The sequence below is a fragment of the Culex pipiens genome, chromosome 1 (genome assembly GCF_016801865.2).
Source record: "Culex pipiens pallens isolate TS chromosome 1, TS_CPP_V2, whole genome shotgun sequence".
Classification (NCBI taxonomy): domain Eukaryota; kingdom Metazoa; phylum Arthropoda; class Insecta; order Diptera; family Culicidae; genus Culex; species Culex pipiens.
Genome location: NC_068937.1, coordinates 86332611 through 86344609, shown reverse-complemented (window position 1 = coordinate 86344609; position 11999 = coordinate 86332611).

Genomic DNA, 11999 nt, shown 5'->3' with positions numbered 1-11999 from the left:
CTCAAAAATGATGAAAACCTTACATTGCAGATATTTCAACTTTGCCGTTTCGCCGAATCTCGACCACCAGTGTTGGCGTTTTACGATTATGAATCTCTCAAACTGTTGCTATTCCAAACGAGGAATCTGTAGATTCTGCCTCCGGCGGCGGCTGTGGCGCCCAGTATCGGCATTAGCAAACTGTTGGATTCGAGGAAAGAGCTTGGTGCTACTGCTGCTTGCTGGCTGGCTGGTTGGTTGATGGTAAATCGTGGTTAAGGTTAACGCATATAAAGTTGCTAAAGTTTCTCTGATTAAATGGTTTATTAGTTTGGAAGTCTTGGCCGCAGCCCCAACTCTCGACCCGACCATCATTGAGCCCTCGAGGTTATGGGGGGTTTGGAAAAAGTTGAGCTCTAAACAGGAAACTTGCACCACACTGCTTTCTCTGCGCCGAGGGAAATGAAAATCGCTTTTCCTATATCTTCATCGGCAACCTATGTTGGCAGTACGGGGTAAAGGAGCTTCAAGAGTGGTTTATAGTCACTAGGGCAAGTTTGGGTTTTGAGGGTATCCGCACGTTTACTGTTCAGCTTCGGCAGTGTGGAGCGTATCAGTTGTGTGTATACTATACCAAGACTGAAAAAGCTGAACATTAGCGGTAATGTATATCTTCATCTGCCGTTTTGGAAAGTTTGTACACTTTTCCCACCCAGATGCATAGCGACGCATCTTATAACAACTCCCACCCTAACTTCATACAATGTGGAGTAATTTTAGTGCCAACTTTGTGCTGTTAGTGGTGTATATATTTTAAAGTTTATTAAATTTATGAGCGATCAAAGATAGAGCGCATAAACTTTGAACAAGCAATAGAAATGCGTTAAAATGAGATTTATTCTTGTGAGCGTCCACAGAATCTGGGCAACACTGCAGTAGAAAATGCAATAGCGTCATAAAAGCAAAATGTATACAATGTCACCGGAGAAGGTAGGGAATTGAATTAACTTTGTATCGTGCAGAATGTTTTGCAGTTTCTTAGTTGATTAGAAGTACAACTAGGATGTGCCAATCCATTAACCCATAAATATTTATTCAATTTAAAGTCAAACGATAACGAAAACAAAATACAGATAGATATAAAACCAGTAACGCCAAACTCTACACTCTACTTATGCATATCCATCGGGAGCGAACCCCGGCAACAGCTGAAAATCTAATTTACTTAAAATCCCAAAGTCTATTCAACTTTTCTCCCAGCAAAACCTTAGCGTGTAACCTTCTTTCGAAAAAAAAAAATGCTGTCACGAAAAGGACGTCAGAGTTTGCCGAATCGAGTCCTCTGAATGAAAAGTAAGCACAGGAAAAGCCCAAAACGCGTCTCGCAGCATCATAAGATTAAGAGCAGGCAGTCGGGCGGTCTATGGGATGTAAATTTATCCCGGAAGGAGATTGAAACAAGATGAAACCAAAGTTTCTTTTTTTGCAGCTGCGAGTGGCTTCCTTTTATGCGCAAATAATGCTCATCAAACGAGGAAAATTTGGGAAAGAAGTGGTGGTATCTATTTGAAGTTTTAATCAACTTTCGATGATGAAATGGAAATTTAATTGGATTGGTTATACAGTACATAATTAGCAAGTGTTTTTTTGCTGGACAATTTCATTCGTTGTTAAATAACTAAACCGTTCTTATTATTGTTGATGTAAACCAAAAAAAAGTTCAACAATACAAAAAAATAAGACATCTGTGAATGGTTTGAAATTGAAATAACAAGTGTCTACCTACGTGAAAAAAGAGTAGTAAAATGCATTATACATTTGTACAATAAATAGCATGCTTCATCAGTGGTAAAACCATTTTTTTTTTTAATCTAAATTCCAACAAAGAAATAAAATTGACAAGATTATTTTTTTGCCTGCACTTTGATTTTTATTAATCTTCAGGAATATTTTCTATCGAATCCAAACATAATTAAAACTATCTAATTAAAAAATATTTTTGAAGTTTTTCATTATTAATTGCACTTTTCAAAAAATATACCAAGCGATGTTGCACCTCACATCACATCTTTTTAGCTAAATTATTACACAGTTGCGAATGAAATCACTATTTGGATGCTGAAATTCACTATAAAGTGCTCATGAGCTTAACAAAGATTAGTGATTCAAAAGGCTTTTTCCCCTCTCAGATTCCAAAAGCAAACCCAACTTCAGAGTGAGACTTTATCACATCAATGCATCACTTAAGTGCTACTAGAATTAATCTTGCATGTTTCTATCTTTTACTAATAGTCAAGTTTATAGAAATGTCACACGGAGAAAAAAGCGTTCCGAAAATCGTGAACAAATGTGCATGTTTTTGCGTAAAATAATTCATGTAATCGTGAACTCGTGCACGATTGTATAAACAAAAAACTACGTTTTCATGAACTGATGTGAAAAAAATCATGAACTAAAGTTCACGATTGTAAAGAAGCGTTACGTTACGTTTTTAAACATAATAATTGAAGAAATACCGAATCGAAGAAGCCTGGAATATTTGAAGATTGAAGACAATCGAAGTTACCTTTTAACAATTTGAGAAACGAAATACATTCTGGACTGAACATTCAAACTGAACAGTCGCTTCTTACCAAAATTATTACACTCAAAAAACCTTTCACCACATAGTTGCATGAAAATTCCAGTGGCTGCCAATTTTTAGCCCAAATCAATGTTTTACATGAGTCATGCAACAATCACCATGCATTCATGTCAACTCTTCTTGATTTTCACGCAGCATGCACACACACAACTATATGCCACGTGAAATTCATGTCTGAAAATTTGGAGGCGTGGCTTGCAGTCAGCTGAGTTTGGGTTTGCATGATTATAATGCAACCTTCGCATGGAAATTGGTATGGAAAAAAGTCATACACCATTTCATGCAACATTGTGGTGAAAAGTTGTTTGAGTGAGTGGTGGAAGGTGGTAGGTTGCATGAATTTCCTGTCTGAAAATTTCGGCTCGGTTGCCGATCGCCAACCTCGAAGATTTCAATCATCAGTTTATTCTCGGCGCTTGACTTGGCAAGAAGCCGATAAGCTTGAGTTTTCTTTGTAAAGCGCATTAAAAAAGTTCGAGAGTCGTTTGCTGTATTAATATTCCGTACCGGATGGTCAGTATTTTGCATTGTTTTTAAATAAATTTAACGCTAATTTGAGCTTCAATATTTTTCTTTCCAGGGGACGGAATCCGACCGGACATCACAATGTTGGAACTTTATGGTAGTCAATACAGTTGACATTGGAAGGTGGCACCAAATAATCAGGACCTAGATCAGGACAAACACCACTAAAAGTGTCTCCCGTTGGCTGCTGCTCTGCTGCAACGGGAAAATGAACCAAAAAGAACTGAAGCTCCGCGCCATTCATCGTGACTTGGTGAAAAATACGTCGACCATTTGCACCATGCCGTCCTCAAGAAGTTGCTGCAGTTGTTGTAAATTGATGGATTTTAAAGTGTTTTAGTGATTTACTTAGTGTGATAAGTGTTTTAAACGTTGTGTTCAAAGTTCAAAACGTTTTGAAAATAAATTATTTAAAATATCCAAGGGAGTATTATTAAATAAGAAGAATAAGAAATAATTTCATAAAAGAAAAATAAGCCGCAAAAAGCCGCAATAAAAGTCATGCAGTCTTCACGTGACGATCATGTGGATAACGCATGAAAGGTCATGCATATCTCACGTGAAGTTCATGCTAATTCCACCTGATGCGATAGTGAACAGCTATCACGGGTCGGCATGCTGATGGTTTCCTTCCACCGGGAATTCACGTCAATGTTGCATGATTACCAATATGGAAAAAAATCACCTATATGTTCATGCAGCTTTGTGGTGAAAACTTTTTTGAGTGTAGTTAAAAAACTGCATTTTGCCCACTACGGCTGGTCGATATGCTTAAAACTTTTAACACACAATCCAGAAAACTTTTAAATAAAAATTTTTATTAGCTCCAAATCCTTTTTTCACATTTAAAAAGTGTTCTTTAAATCGAGAACACATTCCCACGTTGTTCCCTGAAATCGTGAACAGTGTTCATGATTTCGATAACAAGCTAAGCGTTATGCTGCTGGCGTTACGATTTTTCGTGAACACCTGTTCACGATTTGCTTATTGTTCATGGAAATTGTTCATGGTACGTTTTCGTACCGTGGAATATCACCTTGTTCCAGATTTCGTGGCACATTGTTCACGATTTTCGGAACGCTTTTTTCTCCGTGGCAGCTCAACTGGGGATGTTCATGATTTACCGATGTCTCCTCTATGCACAGGAAATAAAGTTCATAGATCGACATTTCATTCATTCCACATTTCCTTCATCTTTTGACTCGAGGCACACAATTGACATTTTTCCAATTCGAGAGTACTTCTCTATTAGATTTCTATGGCTTGCATCATTCCGGAACTATAAATATATAGGGTGACCTCCTGACAACTGTACGGGAGGGGGGGGGGATGCAACTGATGTTCGGCACCATCAGCAGTAGTGTGGCAAAAGTATGATGCATAATATTTTGCCTTCTTCCCTCCGGGATCCTCCGCACTGAACCACAGAAGCCGCTTGCTTATCGAATCTACGAAATAAATTGTTATGACAATGTGAATTCTTATCACTTCATTCCTCTATCACTTTTATGGTGCTCTTTCGTTCACACTGGCATTTCTTTGGGTTCACTCGATGTGGGATTGTATGCAAGCATGCATCGCGCGAATATCGACAATACCGAGTGTTCAGTAGGGCTGCTGCTGGTGCCAGTCCTGTCTTGGTTTGTACTGCCGGTTTGGGGTGGTGGGGGTCCTGTATCCTGATGCTAACCAGCCACCCCAGTGCCGTATATGCAACAGCAGCAAAATACACTCTGGTGCACAGAAAGCACCAGGAAAGCGGAAATTCAAACTAAAATTTGTATGCCAAGAAAGTGACAGTGCATGGCACTGCAGATAGTGTGCTTCTGCTAGACATCATCAACAAATGAATGCATTCCTTCGAAATAGTGGATGAAAGATGCACACTGCACAATCCACGAATGCCCGGACTCAGCCTTTGAACTGAGTACAGATGGTTTCTCATGTTTTTGCTTACCATAATTTCAAATTTACTCGCTTCTCGTTCCATTTTGCTGGCTGGCAGGGCACTGTTTGAAAGCCGGCTGTCCTGACCCTGTGAGCGTCGTTCGAAGACATTCTTCAGCACATACATTTTCAGCAGCAGGAAGTCGTCCGAACAACACTATTGGTGCTGTGGTCTTATATTTCATATAAATTCTTCTCCGCACGAAGGCGACATCAATGGGATTTGTGATTCGGTGGCACTCATTGATGTTTTACAATACCGGATGCTTTCTCAACGCCACCCGGCGAGCAGATTTCAGGAAAAGTTAGCAAAGAACATCTCAAAGGACATGTGCAATGCCATATGTCAGTAGAATTGTACCACTCACACGAAATAGTGATCAATTTTCTAAAATGTTTTTTTTTTCATTCTGGAGACTTAATTGATACATTTTTATTGAATTGCACAACTCGAGGATAATGTCACTAAACGTTTCAGTTTCGTTACTTCGACGTCGTCGTGCTATCTTGTCGCACCCGCCATTTTGACGTTCCGAGAAAAACGCGTTTTAATGTTTGACCTTGAATATACAAAAACGAGAGCACGCAATGTAAACAGTAACAAACACGTTTTGTTTGGCTGACCATTCTGTGCATTGTCCCGAAGTTTGGTTGAAGTTGGTTGCTGGAGTCCCGAGTTATAATTACAAATGTTTACGGTAGTCTAGCTTGTACGTGCGACAAACGCATCCTGACTTTCCTGGCCTGAAATCCCTTTGGCCTTTTGTCGCACTTACATCAATTTTCATGGAGTGACAAGATAGCACGACAAGATGGAAACTACTTTCATATGTAAAGTGACAAAAATGCACGGAGTTTTTTCGGTTTTTGTTGATTATCTCAGGATTGAAATCGAATTTTGGGGATCTGTGAAGGTCAAAAGGTGAGGCATTGTGAGCTGCACAAAATGGCGTTCTTAACTCAATTTGGCCCAAAATGCACGTACGACAAGTTAGCACCAGGGCTGTGGAGTCGGAGTCGGAGTCGGAGCCGGAGTCGGTGGAGTCGGGTCTTTTTGGGGACCCGTAGTCGGAGTCGGAGTCGTCAAAACTCGAACAGCTGGAGTCGGAGTCGGAGTCGGAGTCGGCTAAATTTTATGAGCTGGAGTCGGAGTCGGAGTCGGAGCCGACAATTTTAGATAACCTGGAGTCGGAGTCGGAGTCGGAGTTATCTAAAATTTAACAAATTTTTTTTTATATTATTGTTCATTATTTATTACAATGCAGGTTAATTCACAAAACTTCTTATATTTTTAATTGTTTTTAAGTCGCATGCACTGCGTTGCCACTTTTTTCATTTTTTTTAAGAGATTTAGGCCGATGCAAATATTTAAAAAAGTTTTTGTCCCTCGGCCCTGGCCGAGGTCAAGGGGGGGGCAAAAAAATAAAAAAATATAAAAATTTAAATAACAAGCCATAGACTTCACATTTAAATGAAAAAAGTGTTTTAAAATGCATTTTACACTAGTTCAGTTGTTTTGCAATCATTAGTTTTCAAAAAATCTAAGATCTGACAAAAACAAAAATTTTATCGAAAAAAAAGATATTGCACCGAAAATTTTCAAAAAATCTTAAGATTTTTTAATAAACCCAAACATGCTAAAAATGATTTTAAACGCAGGAGAATGTATTTTAATTTGATTTCAGTTGGTTGCACTTGAATTTTCATTGAAATTTTGAAGTTTATTGTAAAAATATTTTTTTTGCCCCCCGATTTTTCGGGCCAATTTTGAAGGGGGGGGTGACAAAAACTTTTAAAAATATTTGTACCAGCCTTATCAGATGCCATTATGTTTTTGAAGCATTTTTATTGTGATTGGAATGCTCTAAATGTTTTATTTCGCTATTATCACTAAAGTATAACCTTTTAATCCTCTCTAACCCAAGTATGTAGTATCATAACTTAAAAAATAATAGACAATATTGGTTTTATTGACTGCATCCTTTTGCCTATATTGATGTACCTTTTCAATTCAAGTTTGACCAAATTTATCCAGTTCATTCTGAAAAAAGTACACACATAGCTCATTCTGACCACGGGAACCCCTCCCTCTAATCGTTTGAAGTTTGTATTGGAAAACTCGTCAAAATGTTTGGAGAAAAGCAACTGTTTCAGTTTTTACCGGTGGAGGGCGCAATAGTCGTCCAATCTTTATCAATTCTTCTGTAGAACCTGCATTAAATTTGGAACAACTTTCCCGAAGACACCATATTTTTAGGATTTTTTGCTGACAAATTATTAGCTTCCAAAAAGGACCGTTTTTGCGCGGCCTGCTCAAAGGGGCAACATAATAGGCGCACGTGCATTTAAAAATAATTGTTTCTAGGTAGTCCCTTTTTGGAAGCTAATAACTTTTCAGCAAAAAATCCTTAAAATATGGTGTCTTCGGGAAAGTTGTTTCAAATTTAATGAAGATAAGAGAATTGATAAAGATTGGACATTTTCCATACATTTTGACGAGTTTTCCCATACAAACTTCAAGCGATTAGAGGGAGGGGTTCCCGTGGTCAGAATGAGCTCAAATTTGGAATTTAGCCTAGTGATGGGTCAATCTATGATTTCAGGAGGTAGCCCCAAAAAAGCCCGGATTTGGACCACCCTAATGTACGTCTTAAATAAAAATCAATGGAGCTTTAAAAAAAAATCCAAGGTGACTTTGAGAGTCACTGTACTTCTGAGCAAATTGAATTAATATGTAAATCGATCATTTAGGCTAAGTTTTTTTCAATGATTTATAAAAAAATACAATTAAATATTTTTTTTAATAAATTAAATGTAAATTTTAGGTTATGTAAATAAATCCTTATTTACTTACATGACACGAATGCCACATTATGGTAAAGTGTCAATAATAAACTATAATAATAATAACTTATTTACTTACAAAATTGTTCTTCTAAAAATGCCTTCAAAACTGGATTTTTTTTTAAATTTATGTTTTAATAACGTATAAAACTTGTAACCTAGAAACTTTTTTTCCTTTTTGTGATTCGAACTTATTTTCCTTGAGAAAAACTTGACACTTAGAGTTGTTGTTGGTTTATTTATTTTCGGCAGCTTTAACCTACGCGTCCAGAGTTCGCCGGTTCGAATCCCGCGGCGGGTGCTCTAAAATTCTTTGTGTAAATATGGGTATTCGGCGCCGTCGCTCCGTGTCATACTTTCATACACTTAGGAGCCCAGGGCGGCGAAGTCCTTGTAGATAAAAAGAAGACACTAGTGGTTGGTACTAGCAATGGTGGCCGACAGCTATAAAGTCAACTTCGTTTTTTTTAACCTACGCGGTCATTCGCTGCCCCAAGATACTTAGAGAGTAATAAAATTATCCTAATTATGGTTTTTTTATAATATAATATGTAGTTAACTAATTTAAAAAAAAAAATAAAAAATGTGGAGTCGGAGTCGGAGCCAACAATTTGTTGAAAGCTGGAGTCGGAGTCGGAGTTGGAGTCGGCTAGAGTTGGTAGGCCGGAGTTGGAGTCGGAGTCGGAGTCGGTTGAAGCTGAAAGTCGGAGCCGGAGTCGGAGTCGGAGTCGGCTAAACTCCGAAAGCCGGAGTCGGAGTCGGAGTCGGAGTCGCTTGAAATATGACCCGACTCCGCAGCCCTGGTTAGCACGATGGCGACGACTTGATGTGTGATAGATTTGTACTCTCAGAACATGCAACGATCGAAAGAGATGAATTTCAGTGAATTCCTTGCCATTAAACAAAATTTGGAACATCGTCTCACCTTTCCCAAAACCAAGCTCCACAAGCTTGAGCTATTTTAGGACTCTGGATCAAAAATGAGCAAAATCGGTCATCATTCACCCATTGACACTCGAAGGTGAACTTTGTATGGAAAAAAATCGAAAAAATGTATGGGATATCCAGTTTGCTTACGGTTTGTTCTGCACGGTGCACTACTTCCATCCAAATATTCCCAAAAGTGAGATTCTTATTGAAAATTTAATGCTCTACAACTTTGTAGAACATTTAAAAAAAAAAGTGATTTTTGTATGAAAAACATTTTTTTCCACTCGAGTATCAATGGGTTAATCTCAACCAATTTCGCTCAAAATTTGCACAAATGGTTAAAATAACCCAAAAAACCGTTTTCCGCTAGTGGAGTAGGGGGTCCCATTTTCTGGGCACCCTAGTAGTCAGTCATCAATGAGACATGAGAAAATGATAACATGACTCTCGTTTCAATCAATCAGGCTCATATTTGAGGGAAATAAGAGTATAATGGATAAATTAGTGCTTAGATTGTGGACTTTGATTGTTCAGTATACATTCCAAAACTTTGTGAATCGTTAGGCATGAATTGAAAGTGATTTTTGACACATTTATTGAGAATTCACTCGAAACGAAACGGTATTCACTTACAGTGTAGTTATTAACGACCCCAGAGTTGTTTGATTGTTCCAGGCAACAATCACACTGACTATGGAAATTAAATTGACCTTTCTAACACCCTACAGTGTGAATCAGACCCGTATTGCAAAGCTATGCTATTTATTGAGTATTCACGATGAAAACAACAGCTGAAATAAAAGGTTATCATGAGCGAGTCCACGATCAGAGCATACCCATCTCGCATCATCGGGGTTAATCGAAACACAATGTTTGAAGTCTAAAAAAATCCAAAATCTTGAAATGTATGTAACTATGGCAAATTCAAATTAAATTTCAAAATTCAAGAAGCAGTTCTTGTGCCAATTCACAAAAGGGATATGATTATAACAAACCAGGAGTACTAAATTGCTGGTTTCGAGTTTGCTCAGCTGCTTGTTTTGGCGAAGCATTTTGCTGATTTAGGAACATTTTTTTGCGGATTTCAGCAAAAATAAACCAGAAAAATCTCTCTACTAATTTTCCGTGACAAAAATACAAAAAACATTTAAAAATTAAAACCAAAACTGTCTCACTGATGACTACTCTACCCTAATCCCACAATTGTCTAGCTACTGGCAGGCTACCCTATTCCTCACCCTGCCTGCACCAGCTGAAAAGGAAGTGTACCAACTGAACGAGCTGGCAGTTTGGAGACCATTCGCTGGTTTCGCTGGCTGGCTGGGAAACTAGCTTTCTCGTGGCACGCTGAATACAACAAGTCTCATTTGAATTTTTAATAAAAGACTCTTTTCACTGCTCATTTTACAAGATGTTTACAAATAAAAATAAATGTTAACTGTTTTTATTTGAGCTTTCTGTGGCACCAGGAGCAGCAACTCACGACGAGGTTTGCGAGGGCTCAGGGTGGGAGTCAACCAAAGTAGCTTTTCGCATTTTATACTTTATTGTATGCATTAAAGTTCTGGTTCTGGTTTTTTTTTCTGCTCCTCCCAACCGATTTTGCGGGATGGCATAAATTTGCTACCATACACAACCGAATGCGCCAAACTTACAGCAGCACAATTTTGGTGTGCGAGAAATTGTAAAGAATTTGGAAGCGGCTTGGAAATAATTGAACGCATTTACCAGAAGCTTACAAAAAACTTTGATGGTTTCTCAGCTAACCGTAAACTTTTCTAAGCTCACATGAATATATATTATAAACGGGTTTTTTTTTGGAACTAATCTTGCCAGATAATCGTTTGCAGATGGGACTCTAGTTAATTTCCATATCATTCTGAGATTGTTGATTTGATGAACATTATAAATTTGTTTACTTTCGCCATGATTTAACAATGACATAACATTGCTGTTCAGGTAGTAAATCACAAACTAATGAAAACGATAGGCAAAATGAATGCATCGGCCCGAAGTGGTGTTATCAGGGCTGCGGTTCTTCGATTTGCGTCGTTTGCCATGCCACCAAAATAAACAAATTAGATGAAATCTCTATCAGAGTTCATTTTTCATTTTCCGTTCCTCCCCGCATTGCCGTTTGCTGGATGCACTCTTCTAGGAGACTCAGTTATCAGGCAGCAATAGGCACAAATAGTGGTTGACGAAAAAAGCTCCAGTATCAGTAATGACAGACCACCGCAGCGAGGAAATTGTGTGATTGTCTGATTTAGGGGTGGCGGTTTGCTCTTATTTTTTTTTAAATTGTCGAGTGAAATTCAAAATTGATCAATTGTTAGATGCAAATAGCATGTTTTATGCAGTAAAAAAACTCTACACATAACAGCATTTTGAGCATCCCTAATGCACTTGCAAAAGCCATCCAGAATCATCAGGGCCCGAACCACTGAATATATGCAGCAACCCCATAGACCTTCAACCAGCAGCCCCAGCGCGCTGCTATCAAAGGACTCGTTTTCGGTGCTAGTTTTCTGATAACACCTCGACCTCACCAACTCTCATCGTCACTAGCAGACTATATATAAAAAACAGAGTAGAGCATCATCACTTTTTGCCCTGATGCACCAAAAAATACACTGCGAGAAACCTGAACTTTAGCAATTTAATTACAGTGTCAAAATGAAATTTTACCTGTCTCGTGATGAACTCGAGCTTCTCACTACTCACAAGCACATCAAATGTCCATGTCCAGAACGTCAGCTGAATGACGAGAACATGTAGTAGTAAGGTGACCTGTGGGCGATTGGAAAGATGTTTACGGGATGAAAAGAGTGTGCAGTTTCTAGTTTGGGGTTATATTATGCTTCACACAAAGGTAGCTTGATCGATTTGAGATTGGCTATTAAAAATGTTCTACAGATTCGACCTTTTGATGAAATCAGAATTAAAATAGTCGATATCTTGGGTTAATTTGCAATACATCGCAAAAGCCATCAACGTGACACTTGTCCGACACTTGTTTGTTCGACTTTTTCTCTGAAACAAATCAAATTTTCGTTGTTTGGAAGTAAAGAACATGTTCAGGACGTGCAGATTAACAATTTAAAGTATATTTATAGTTGATAATTCCTAC